Source organism: Pinus tabuliformis, chromosome J (genome assembly GCF_031772625.1).
Source record: "Pinus tabuliformis cultivar Carrire ecotype Pingquan chromosome J, CPIR1, whole genome shotgun sequence".
Classification (NCBI taxonomy): Eukaryota; Viridiplantae; Streptophyta; class Pinopsida; order Pinales; family Pinaceae; genus Pinus; species Pinus tabuliformis.
In genome coordinates, this window is record NC_142295.1 from 793,198,616 (window position 1) to 793,213,424 (window position 14,809).

The following is a 14,809-nucleotide window of genomic DNA, read 5'->3' on the forward strand; positions in this document are numbered from 1 at the left end:
TGTGTAGTTACATAATCATATACAATTTCACTTATTGTTATTAATGAAAGCTCTAAATCAACAACCTTTGCTTTCTTGTACATCTGCCACCAAGTCTAGGTCACAGTGGTCTTGTGGCTAACCTTTAATTGCAATATCCACATGTCACAATGGACCTGTTCGTGACATTTCAAATCATGATCCATCTCATTAAAATGCTAACCCCTCCATCCCTTTTGTTATCTTACACAATTTGATATTTTTATCAATACATTGTGATTGTAATATTTTTTAAACCTCCCCACCCCTAACATACGAACATTTCAAATCACGATCCATCTCACTGCAAAGCTAACCCCTCCATCCCTTTCGTTATCTTACACAATTTGATATTTTTATCAGTACATTGTAATTGCAATATTTTTTAAACCTCCCCACCCCTAACTTGATATATAAGGCTTTAAGAATTGATAGATGATTAGAAGTCTCCCAACCCAATGGCATTTCTTGCATAAGTCTCAAATATGAAATAAAGAACCAATTATCTTATCTACACAGAGATTCTTGTTGGTGGAAATGGGCAGGCATAGTGGATTATCTCTAAATGGAACCTCATTTGAACTTGCACATACCATTAGAAGCCTTTGGAGCTAGCCTTCATTGAGAATGGAGACATTGTATCCATTCCAAGAACAAAGATCTTTGTACATGACAAAAAATAAAGATCAAAAGTTAATTTCCATAGAGAATCCATGTTGGCAAAGCGGGGGGCTATAAGACTTTCATTTATAAATTAGTTGAAGGAAAAAAACTCTACTTTTGAATTAATGAGACCCCTAAATCAAGAACAAAAAAAGCATTATTAGCACTTTCCCATCGATGAAATGACCAAGGCAAGCAACCATATTGTATATATCTAGTGAAATAGTAGAAGGCAAAGAGATGGGGAAAAAATATCCAAATTTGTGTTTTTAGGGATTTTGGTAACTATAATAAGTTGTATGATGAATTTAATGCTAGATTGAGATATATTAGCACTTTCCCAACGATGAAATGACCAAGGCAAGCAAACATATTGTATATATCTAGTGAAATAGTAGAAGGCAAAGAGATGGGAAAAAAGATCCAAATTTGTGTTTTTTAAGGATTTTGGTAACTATAATAAGTTGTATGACGAATTTAATGGTGGATTGAGATAGATGCTCTTTTTATGTTTGAGAGTGGGTTATTTCCCTTTGTTTAAGGTTTTTCCCCCTTTAAATACACATGTTTACTATTCAAGGCTAAATTTTTAGCTTACAAATATTTGATATGCATTTATTTAGATTAATTTATACTATTAATATAATATAATTACTTTTATACTATCTATCTATCGATATATATATATATATATATATATATATATATAATGTCTTTGGTTAAATACTTAAGAAGTTAACCTAAAAACTAAATGCTGCTACATTAAGTTAAGACACCAACCAATATTTCCTTTGAATTACCTTAGAATTAAGAACAAAACAACAAGAGTTTCATCCAAAGTATTTCTTATTCATCATTTGCAAAATTCATTACCAAAATTTATTGGGAAGTGAAAATAAAATAATTAAATCATGATTCAAATTTGAGTGAATCTAATTTATCTCCTAATGAAAATCTACACCACTTGGCATACATAAAGGTATGACACTCTACTTTGGAAAAAGAAAACATATAACATCCATGAAATAATGATGGGTATTGTCATGCAGAAAGAGTCAATTTTGCGGACAAAACCGACCTCCCTAGAAGCTAAGGCTTTCTAGTGACAAACAAGACAATTAAACACTATCTTTCCCTAAATATGCATTTAGAGTACAAGTAATCAGGTGTTTATAACATACCTTTAGTCCAACGCTTTGTAGCAGTCCAGCCTCGCCGATCCGGATGAGCTCCTCCTTCTCTTCGAAACCTGCATTCACTAACAAGCAAACGATTACATAGCACTGGAATAACTCATAAAATAAAACATATTCATCATACAGACCAAGGATTATATGAAACAAATCATGTATAACAACCTGTTGAGAAAAATGAGCTTAATTGTATTAAGTGGAAACAAAGGAAACCATTACAACCTGTGCCTTAGTGTTGTGCAGGTCCCTTCCAGGGTCCAGCAAGAGTTCTCCTTTACTTTGATCAGCTCACCCACTTCCAAATGAAGCTAAGAAAGGATGGGAATTTCTCCTCTCAAGCTCTATAAGGGAGTCCTAATTCCAGCAGCATCTAACCTTAGGAATGTTCAGCTTTCAACCTCCCCCCCTCTGGCCCAATGCCTGTATTTATAGTGCTTTGGAGGAAGTTAATCAGGTCCACCATCAATGGGATAAGCCCCTCTTTGAATGGGATAGCTCCCCTCTTGATGGGATAAGTTCCTCTTTCATAGGGATACATGAACCATCTGGATGCGCTCAATACACGTCAAACAAACTTCTAGAATGCTCTAGAATCAACCACAAGTAACTTTTTTGAAGTAAAACTCGTGCCTTTTGACCTTTACAGGGGTACGCACCCATCCCTTTACAGACAGAGCGTACAAGTATGCAGGGAATGTGAACTTGAGGTGCGTACACGCAGGTAAGGCTAAGAGAAACTGCGTACCCAGAGTTATATAGATTTTTAAAGACTTTCTCTCTTTCTTGGAGTTTGACATGAAGAGCAGAGGTATAAGACTTGCCAAGGAGGATAGTATGATAGTTGATGGAGCCATACTAACTGCAAATAGTCATGGTGACAAATTTTAGTGTAACATATTGCCCCTAAAGTGCGAAGCCTGTAGTAGATTAGGGTTTCATATCATCTAGGAAGGGTGAAGTACTTTATCATTTCAAGGATTATCTTGTGGAGAGCCTAGTCGGAACCTGCAAGTATTCAACACAAAATACATATGTAAGATCATATCATCACTAAGGTAGGCATTCCCATACTCAGATTGAAAACTTTAACTAACAAACTAACTACTGCTCTGATATAGGAATGATTTCGCAGTACATCATAATCATAGACTCTTGTAGACACAGTATGGACGCAGCCATCTGTTTATGATTAGTCTACTGTACAATGAATACAAAACTCCTCGCAGCCTGGATGGTGGAAACTAGATCCAGGGTCTTCATTTCTACTTCCAGAATGGTACGATTCTATCCATGCGAATAAATGAGTTGATGTCGAACATGGTAGAAACCACTTGATTACCAGTCGATGATGTAAACTGTTAACAAGTGTGAGAGAGACCACTAGTGATGTCAATGGTTCTCAAAGTACCGAGTACAATCCATGAGATGTGAATGAATGAGTTGATGTTGAACATTTCACGGAATCCTTCGATCGAAAGTCAATGATGTAAACCGTCGTCAAAGGCGAGAAACCCGCCATTGATGCATGAAGATTTCAAGGCACTGACGATTTCTAGGTCATCTTTCTAGATAATGTGCTGATGTCGATAGAAAGCGACCCGTTGCAGGCAAGCCCACAACACGAAATCATAGATCAAGTTGAAAAAATGTAGCTGTAAGGACTGACTCAGGGATGGTCGAGATGGATGACGGGTATTTTGCAGATGAATGGTTTATTTGCAGTGACCTCTTGAACACATAACAACACGAAAAATGGCTTGGTGACAATTGACCCAAAGTTAATACCCGGAACCAGTTGAAGATTTTCAATGTGGTTTGATCAACTGTTAGGCAAAGGATTTCCCAACCCAGGTGAATAAAAAGTGTCGTTTCAAGAGTGGTGATAAGGCTTCTTCTGAGACAAAGGATAACAAATAGGCTCATTTTTCTCTCTTTTCCCCACCATTTCTGGCAAGTACCTCTTTATTTTTTACAAGCTTGAGGAGGATAACATATGCTTGATTATAAGCTCATCCTTCGGATGAGTCCAACTTAGTTTAGATTCGAACCCTAAGAAGGAGTGGTCCATTCCTGTTTGTAATTGAACAGGTCCTTTACTGTGAAATTTTAACGAGTCCAGTATAGGAGAAACTCGGCGTTTTTCAATTTTAGAGAGTCTGAAAAACTTAAGAAGACTCCAGGGTTGAACTTTTTCGTAAATTTGTGTCTCCCAAGCCCGAAAAAGTATAAAATAATACTTGAGAGAACCGCTTGATCTTTTACGACCAAGGAGTACTTTCATGATTAGTGTCTTTGACCTTAAAAGTAAAAAGCGATCAAGGACACGTCGTTTTATTTCTAGTATCGAATTTGAAACGACAAAAATCCGGCAATCTTTTCCTGTTTTTACGGTCAGAAAAGGGCTATAAGGGGACCGTCTTTTAATTCCGTTTTAACGAGTGTAAAAGAAACGCTCGGCAATCTTTTCATGTTTTAGGAGTCAGAAAAGGGCTTAAAAGATGACTCTGATGTTTTGTTTGTGAAAAATGACAATTTTCCCTGAAAATCCTTTTATCCTGCACAAAAACCAACACATTACTCATACCTGTTTAAGATAGATAAAAATACTTTGAAAAATACCTTTTCATGGTGAAAAATAAACAAATTTAACATTTATTTACCCAAAAAACCTATAAAAAGGGCTTTTACCATTTCATTTTTACCATTTTACTGTTGAGGAGAGAAAAAGGGCTTTTGGCAAGAAACTTCCCGTGGACATTGCGGAGAATCCGACCGTCGAAATCGAACGCCGTCTCATCAGGTATTCTACAACATCCTCCTCTTCATTTCCATCCGTTTAGAATTTATTTTTAGGCCCTAGTTTCATTTTTTGGAGGTTTTGGGGTTTCAAGGTCCGCTTTTCGGGGTACGCAGGTGCTCCACTGGTGACCCGTGTACCCCGACATTTTCTCAGTTGGGAAAATGTCGGGCGTACGCACCTTGCCTTAAGGGAACCTGCATACACACGCCCTGTTCCTAAAGGCGGGGTGCGTACCCCGCAAAACGCGTTTTCAAACCCTAATTCCTTCAAAAAATGGACCAAATTTTTTGATTTCATTGATTCTAACAGATGTTTTTTGGTGTGTAGATTGCCCACCATGCTTGATTGGCGCGAGAGAGAGCACGAAGATGTCGATTTGGCCGCCATTAATCATCAACCATCCATTGATGCTTTAAAGGCATGCGACCTCTACAAATACTGGGCCATACCTGGCATGAGGGCCCAGGTGCGCTTTCTAGAGTGGCTGGTAGAGAGATGGAACTTCCAGGACCAGTGCTTTTACATTGGAGGGCACCAGCTCGAGATAGAACCCTCAGATATTTACTTTCTCACTGGTTTGCCCAAAAGGGGCGAACAATTGACTCTGTCCGGGACTAGGCCAGGTGGCCAGTCCATTGCTAGTCTCCGACTAGAGTGGTGCAACACGCAGAACCAGGAGAAGGGGATAGAGATCAAAACTATATCCCACCCTGAACTTATGGTCATTGCTTTTACAGTTACCAGACTTTGCGGGGCTGCTGCTTTGCACATTGCCACTGGATCCCAGATGCAGATGGCGATTGATTGCTATCGGGGCACCATTTTCAACTGGTGTGATGCTGTGTTGGCTAACTTAAAAAGCCAACTGACTAAAACCAAAAACGGACAGCTGAAGACCTTTGGTTATGGGGCTTTAGTTGTCAGTTTTTCTTTAGAGAGGGTTTCGATGCTGATCCCACAACATCTCACTGTTGAGGCTGGGCATCTCCGAGAGCCCAAATTGACGCGATGGGTTGCGGTTATGGCCCGTCATCCTGACGAGGGCACGGAGGTTGTCCGATTTAGACCGGAGTATTTTCACTGGTTGGAGGACCAGATCTTCTCGATACAGGATTTTCCTTATGCCGGAGTTGATTTTCGTGGAGATCTGGCCATGGTTCTTCCACCGGGAGAACAGTGGGATGACACAGGTACTTCATTTTCCCAAGTTTTTAATTTATCTATTTTTTTTTTGTTGTTTTTTATATCGTCTCAAAACTGACAGTAATAATTTTCAAAATGCAGATGTAGGCCCACGTCGTCCAGCCAATCTCCGGCCTTTCGAGAAGAGACTACCAGTTGCACCGGCATCGGCCCCACAGGACGTGGCCGCAGAGACCTTAGCTGAGCTGGAACAAGACCTAGAGCGTCTTACGACAGACATACCAGAGACTACTATAGATGATATTCCTATCAGGCTTCAACGCTATCTAGTCGCAGTCCCAGGACCTTTTAGGAGGTTCTTGTGTAGGGTGGCGTGTGCAGTGGTGTCGTATAGAGAGCATCACCAGTGATTGGATAGTCATTTTTGTAGACACATGTGACATTTTGGTTTTTTGTACTTATCATTTTTGCCGATCATAAGGTGTTTTTCAACCTATGATCGAAGACGATGTATTTTTGACACACTCCTATCTATATATATCATTATTACCGGCTTATCTTGTTAAACATGTGTGATGAAATGTTTTTAAATTTACATGTATGATTATCGCAAATGTCTGTCTAACATTCGAGAAGCAATTGCATCTGCTAATGTATTTAAAGACCTTGGAATATGTTGATATTCAATGTAATCAAATTCACGTTCCAAGAGACGCACTCTCAAAAATAACCTTAATAACACTGGATTTCTAATGGCATACACTCTATTAAGCTGTAATACAACGAGTTCAGAATCTAACCTCACTATCAAACTCTGAATCCAAAATGAAATAGATTTAGACAATAATTCAATCACTGCACTGTATTCTGCAATGTTGTTTGTTGTTTGACCGAGACTCACCCCATGCATAGAAACTAACTCGTCAGAGGGCGAATAAATAACCGAAGCTGCGGAAGATATATTCCGTGTACTACGACAAGCACCATCAGCAAATCCGATGCATGTGTGGAGAGGCATCGACATCTGCAAACATCAAGCGTAAAACCAAGATAAGCAGAATAACGACGAAAAACACACTTTCTAAGCTAAGCACACTGTCTAAACTAACAAACACACCAGCTAGAAAGAAAAAACCTAACCTAACAAAAATCTCCATACCCATCATTTAAGCATAATACCTCTTTAGGTAAAGTCCATTTCTGGGTTTACCCAAAGAGTCCCCGTCAAAGTCAACCAGCTCATAGGCCCCTTTTGCTAGCTTTCGCTTGACAATATAGGGCCCATGCCACATAGGAACGAATTTTCCAGCACCTAATTTATCGTTAGCTTGATCATATAATAGCACTAGGTCTCCTTCCGAAAAATTTCGAGGGGTCACATTTCGATCATACTGAGCTTTCATGCATTTTGCGTGAGTCTCGATCGCCAATGCAGCATCCGGTCGAGTCTCATCTAATTGAGCTAAGTATAATAAACGCTTCTCCGCTTCGGAAGTAGTTGGAAGTAATTCGATAGCCATTTGAAGTGACGGGATTTCGCATTCAATGGGCAGCACAGCTTCCAAACCATAAACTAGTTGGAAAGGAGTGAACCCTGTTGATGTTTTCACTGAGGTTCGGTACGCCCAAAGCGCGGAAAATAACATGTTGTGCCAATTTGACCGATGAATACCAATGATTCGTCGGATCATGATAACTAAAACTTTGTTGATGGACTCAACCAGACTGTTCGCTTGTGGATAATGAGTTGAGCTATCGTGACGCAAACCAAGCTGGCCTGTAAGTTCTGTCATCATAACGTTTCGAAAATGGTGCCCATGGTCAGTGATTATCACTTGTGGGACACCAAACCTAGCAATAATGTGATTGAATACGAAAATTGCAGCTGTCTTGCCGTCTGCCTCGAATGTAGGCATCGCCTCGGCCCACTTAGTAAAAAAATCAACCGCAAGGATGATATACGCATGCCCCCTGACCGAGTGAGGGTTACATGTAATGAAAACGATACCCCATTTGGAAAAAGGACCAACGGCAATTATAGGGTGGAGAGGAGCAGGTGGAGCGCGCATCTTGCGATCAAACACTTGACAGTTGTGGCATTTCCGGACCGCAATAATATAATCTTTAAATAAGGACGGCCAGAAGTAGCCAGTGCGCAATATCTTTTGGGCTATGGCATACCCAGACATATGACCACCACACGCTCCAGAGTGACAGTCATTCAAAACCCTTTCAGCTTCCTCGTGAGTTAAGAAACGGCGAAAAACCAAGTCCGCCCCACGGCGATAAAGAGTATCTCCAATAATTTTGTACTGTTGGGACTGGAATCGAATTTTCCGACGTTCCGACTTTGAAACTTCGGGCCGAAAGGATTGGGTCTAGAGATAGACGATTATATCTCCATACCACGGATCTAAAGTGCTGATGGGAAACAAAGATTCGTCCGCAATGGGTTCCTCTGCCACAGTTTCTATGTCAACACGCGGGAAGTCACACATTAACTCGGCAAAACCTAAAGATTTCTTAGACTTAGATTTTTCAAACTCCAAGTCAAAGTCTTGCAGGATAACGATCCATTTAGAGTACTTGCCCCCTAGCAATTGTTTAGTCAAAATGTAGATCATAGGGTTGCAATCCAAAATAACTGTAGTTTTACGGAGTAGAATGTAGTGACGAAAACGTTGGACAACTTGAACGACTGCCAATGCCAATTTCTCCACATGTGAATATTTGAGCTCAGTTGGATTTAAGGTCCGACTAAGGTAATATATCACATGTTCCGTTCCGAATTCGTCTTCCTGTACTAAGACCATTCCAATGGTGGAATGAGCGGCGGCGAGGTACAAAAAATAATCTTGGTTGTAGTTGGGAGGATGCAGCAACGGTGCATGGGTTAACGCGTGCTTAAGTGCATCAAAAGATTTCTGAGCTATCTCATCCCAAGAGAATTGAGCATTCTGTTTCAACAACCGGGTAAAACCCTTTGTAATCTCGGCGTATTTAGGAATGAATCGGCGTAAAAAGTTTGCTTTCCCCTGCAAACTTTGGAGTTGGCGAAGACTCGAAGGAGGAGGCAATTTGATGATAGCTTCTACCTTCGAGGGATCGACGCGAATGCCAGCTTTTGAAACTACAAATCCCAGCAATCGTCCCACTTCTATACAGAAGACACATTTGTGTGGGTTCAAGCGTATACGATAATGCCTACACCTCATGAAAATTGCTCGTAAATGGACAAGGTGATCAGCTCGATGTAATGAGTGAGCGGGCAAATCATCGAGATACGGTTGCACAATGTGTTTGATGTCATGAAACACATAAGACATCGCCCTTTGAAAAGTGGCTCCGGCATTCTTAAGCCCAAAAGGTAATTTGCAATAAGAAAATGTCCCCCATGGACAAATGAAAGCCGTTTTTGGTTGATCGGCAGGTGGAATATTGATTTGGTTGTAACCGGAAAAACCGTCCATAAAGGAAAATATTTCACTGCCGGCACAATCATCAATTATTTGATCGATATAGGGTGTTGGGTAGTTGTCCTTGGGACAAGCACGATTAATATCCCTATAGTCGATACATATTCTTATTGTTCCCTGTTTTTTGTTAACCGGAACAATATTCGATACCCAATCCGTTAACGGGATCGGATAAATGAAGCCTGCTTTCAACAGCTTCTCAACTTCTGCTTTAATTGCAGCCGCTTTTCGTGGGTGAATCTGACGCAAACGTTTCCGGACGGGTTTAGCGTCCGGGTAAGTCTTGATCTCATGGACAACAATCGCGGGATCAATTCCTGGCATTTCCTCATAGGACCAGGCAAACACGTCGCGGAATTCTTGAAATAGGGCCTTGTATGTCTGAATTTCGTCATCTGAACACGAGGCACCTATATGAATGTGCTCAACAATTCCGGGCTTGACTGAAATGTCAATGGGAATAGTGCGAGAAATGTTTCCCAAATTCAGCTCTGAATCAGGATGTTTCATTGGACTCTGAGCTTCTTTGACATATTCAGCTGTAAAGATTGATGAGAAATCGTTTTCAAAACGATCATCCTCAGGTAAAAACGAAGATCTATGATGGAGATCTTCCCATGGTAAATCATCTACACACAGGACTTCACAAAGTTGTTCGTCAGATGACACAACTTCGGGAAACGTTATTAACTCCGAGGTTGAGGTGAAAAGTGATTCATCACGGACCACATTCATTTGGTCGATTTTGGTTGAAATCGGGTCGGTAAAAGACTGCATATGGACTCAAAAGCATTGCATCACCAAATGAGTCTATCTCAGATTCAGAAGGAACGATCCAAGGATCGTCATAAATAATGGTGTCTGAAGTAATCATATGAATAGATGCAAATGAAGACAAGGCATTGATTGGAGGAAAAGGAAAAGTTCCCAGTAAACCGGCATCTTTAACTAATCCTACTCCAACATCCTTATAAGGGATAGTCGTTTTACCGACATGCTGGATACTCTCTGAAGAGGCTGGGTCGGATGAAAAGTAAGCCAGTTGGTCTATGGTTACGATCTTGCCATTATGTGGAAACTTTATTACTCTGAAGACCAATGAAATGACCACTGTCATAGCGTAAGACCAACTTTGACCCAAAAGAAGGTTGTAGTCTAGAGGGGTATCAACCACCTCCACATCCAGACTAACGGTTTTTCCTTCAACCCCTATAGGCAAATCCTGTAGAATGCCAAACGGATGGAACCCACGGCCATCAAAGGCCTTAAGAATTGTCGGGGATTGATTTAGTGAAGGAGAACCAAGCGATCTCCAGCACTGTATCGACATAATACACGTGGAAGCTCCCTCATCAATTACAGTCTGATGAATAGGCCTATTTTTGACTATCACTGGAATCTGGAAAGCCATTTGATGAGGTAAACGCGGTGTACTATTTTCTAGATCAAAGATTATTAGGTTCGGGTCCTGAACATCAACAGCTCCTATAGCCGACAAAAGTAATTTGCGTTGTGCTGGGCATGATTGCAGCACTTCCAAAGCCGACATTGCTGAGGGTGAAACAGCTAGATCCTCAACAATGTTATAATTCTGGGCTGCTCTCACATGTGGATTGAAAGCAGACCTTCGAAGTACACCCTTGGTGGGCGGTTTGATTACTAAGTCCAGGTTAGGCTTCTCGATCTGTAGTGGATCAGAACCGGGAGCTGAGGTTGATGGATTAGAATGAGAAGATTCTGCTTCTTTGCCATCAACAGGACTTTTACTACCATAATCTTGCGATCAAGTCGCAATCCTTACATGAGACATCATCAATATGGGTTCTTCACTGGCACTCGAGGAAGAACCTATCATATTACTCTCCTGCTTGGGAAATGGATCTTTCAAAACAGCAGGAGTTGGGGAACCCTTGACGATTTTCACAACCTCAGCCCGATGAGGGCAATCTCTTGTAAAATGATCCTCTTCACAAATAAGACAAGGATATCGAGGTTTGCGCTTTTCGTCATTGGTTTCCGACTTTTCAGTTTTCTCCTTTGGAGCTTTGTCTGCTTTATTCTTCTTCTTACCTTTCTTTTTCCCATTGGATTTTGATTTAGCCGTAGATGCTTCTATAGCGTGAATATCAGCGGAAACTTCAGCAGAAGATTCTCCTGTCGGGGAGTCTGGTAAGGTTATAATAGGCGAAGAATTCTTTGAGGATTTATTCTTGCTTTTAGTATTCACTGTACCAATCATGCCATCAGCGACATGAGACCCCGAAGGAGCAGCAACGATTTGATTCAACTTAGGAAGATCTGGGATCTTTTCGTGTAACGTACCTGACTGAGTATAAACTAAGTCAAGGTACTGCGCTTGAGCAATCACTTGCTCCTAAGTAACTACTCCGGCCTTAGCTACATCTTCAGTAATCTTCGGTAATAATGATTTAACAAACCATTCAGCTAAGATTTGGTCCAGGATAAAAACTTTCACTAATCGCCTTCGACGTCTCCATTCATGAATATGATCGGAAATATAAGTGGACGTCGATTGTTTTAATGAAGTTAGTAACTCCGTGCCATTATCATATCTGACCGGCAACTGAAAATGAGTTAAGAATGAGGTAGCTAACTGGCTAAAATTATAAAAAGAGGCCCGTGGTAACTCAATGTACCACTTGGCCGCGAGACCAATGAGAGTACGCTGGAAAAGACGTAAGCGGATCGAATTATCCAAGATGGAATTAGAGGCACACCAGAGGTGGTAAGTCATCACATGATTCGACGGGTACTCTCCAGACTTACCTTCGAACTTGGGTATGTCACTGGGCAACTTATTTGGCATTGGCGGCCAAAACGGAAGATAATTTATTGGATCGTTCGTTAGGCGCGACAAGTCTGGTAAATCCAAAGTTGCGATAAACGATAATTGCCGATTAGGATCCCTAAAGATCTGGGTCACAAGACCAGTCCCAGGAGGAGGATATCCGAGATAACTTGGAATAGGAATCACATTCGGGATATTGTATCCTCCCGGAAAACCAGGATTAACCGGACCGTACTGGGGTTGTTGAGGTTGTTGATAAGTATACCCAGGATACGGTTGATACTGGTAAATTGGCTGCTGGACAGTAGGCCCGTATTGGTACTGCCCCTGGTACGGTTGATAAGTGAATTGTGGTTGACTAGTGACAACCGTACTTAAACCAGGTTGTCCTACAGGCATCTGAACCGTAGTTTGAATCGTAGATCTAGACAATGGTAAAGATGTCTGAGGAGTAGTTGCAGAGACAGTAGAAACTGGAGCTGTCGATACTCCAGAAGTAAGTGCGGTAGACTGAACAGATGTTGCGGTAGTTGCAGCAGTCGTTTGAGATGGAGTACTAGGGGCGATAGGCCCAGACTGAGAAACTACCGAAGGTACAGAAGTTTGAACATTAGACTGGACTGGTTGCTGGGGTGAACCAGAAACTAAGGGTTGTCCAGTTTGAGATGACAACTCTATACTTGGCTGCAATACCTGTTGAACTTGCGATGGATCCCACACTATGTTCGTTCCGGGGTATTGACCCATGACAGGTTGAGGATATTGAGATCCATAACCGGATTGAGGGTAGGATTGGTAATTGAAAGGTACATTTCCCGTACCTTGAATATAAGATTGACCTTGGGGTGGTTGATAACCTTGACTCGAGTACTGACCTTGGGGTAGATACCCTTGAGGTAAGTACTGATACTGGGGTTGACCTTGAGGTATAAATTGATTCTGAGGTTGACCTTGGGGTACATATTGAGGTTGGGGTTGACCTTGAGGAATGTATTGCACCACGGGTACATACTGTCCTTGAGGTTGCCCCCCAGGCATTAATTGAGGCTGCCCCCCAGGTGGTAACTGGCCACCTTGAGGTTGAGAACTGGGAATTGAACCTGACATCATGTAAATGTCTCCTACACCCAATGGTTTATTACCATTGTTTCTAGTTAATAACCCATGTTCAATGGGTTGAGGAGATGCTCCCGCAAAAGTACCAGAAAGTGACTGATACCTAGAGGGAACAGAAGGACCGCCGTACAAGAAAGATTCAGGAGATTGAGTAAACATAGATGACTGACCAGACATATTTACAGGAGTATAAATACCTCCAGGTGGATAAGGAGTACGAGGTGGAGAAAAACTTGACCCTGAGTTGTCCAAATAATTAGTTAACGAAAGATACCAAGTAGTACTTCTAGGAGGACTGTAAAAAATGGATTCACTCTCCCTTAGATCAATAGTAGGTTGATCTTCAGGGATAGGGACGCCTATTTCTTCTTCTGGAGCAAGTTCTTCAATAGCTATCAAACCAGAAGGAAGATTTTCGGTGATGACTCGTTCTACCCTTGGTGAATCAGGAGCACTAGAAGTTGGAGTAACAGGTTCAGAGATTTCAGGTTCTTTGCCTATATCACTAGTAGATGAAAAACTACCAGCAAACTCGGAAACTGCAATAGCTTCGGGATTACAACCTGTTTCTAGACTTTGGTAATCAGGATGAACTACCAACGAAGACTCTCCTTCTTCAGGTGAACCTACTTTACTGCCACTAGGAGTTACAAGGACTTTCAAACCTTCGTAATGACCCGGGACGTCTTCAGGAGGTTGGCCCCGAAGTCTACGGGACTTCCTCAACAAATCGGCCACGGTTACAATCTCAGGTGACTGGCCCCGAAGTCTACGGGACTGTCTCGGTAATTCAGCCACAGTTAAAAACTTTTAACTACTGCACACGCAAACAAAGTAAAATCTCAAAGCAAACCGCCTAAAGTCTCTAAAGAACCAAACAAATTCGAATCACACGCCTAAAGAATCTAGGGCGTCAAACCATACACAAACAGTAGCCTTCCGGACCGAAAACACTAGTTGGTGATGAAGCCCAACATCGTCGAGTTCAGTACAGAAGTGGCGGGTGGAAAAGTTACCCCGGCAACCTGCTTAATGAATAGACTGGCACAAGTTCCTCCACTTTAACCGTCTCGAGTGAAGTGAACCCCCCGGAAAATCCAAGTGAGTCTAGCCGACGTCTGCTCCAGGTACAGTGGGATCTTCCCTCCACCGTCACCTTGGGTAGAACCCTAAAGATAATGGTCACTAAGGTCACCAACAGCAACAAATACACCTGGGGGAACAATCTACGACCCGATAGCACGCAAGGGCAGAGTAACAAGCTCAATCCCCTTGCCGGCTCCTTGACAATAATCCAAGGTTTACCGACAAGTGACCCCATGCTCCTCGACAATAATCCGAGGTTTACCGTTTGTAGTACGTGCGTATCTGGCGTCTTTCCCAATGAAGGAGGATTGATCCCCTCACTGGTTCGGACACGGTCTCGTGCTTCTCCTTTAAGAGGAGATTTCCCAGAGCATAAATGTAACAGCTGGATTTATCCTACCACAAGATGAGCTACTTGTTTGGTTTTGCTGTCTTGGAGAGTTAATTACTCTCCTACTCCAAGACACTAGCCTGATCTATGTTGGTGTTTCAGAGCCCTAGTAAA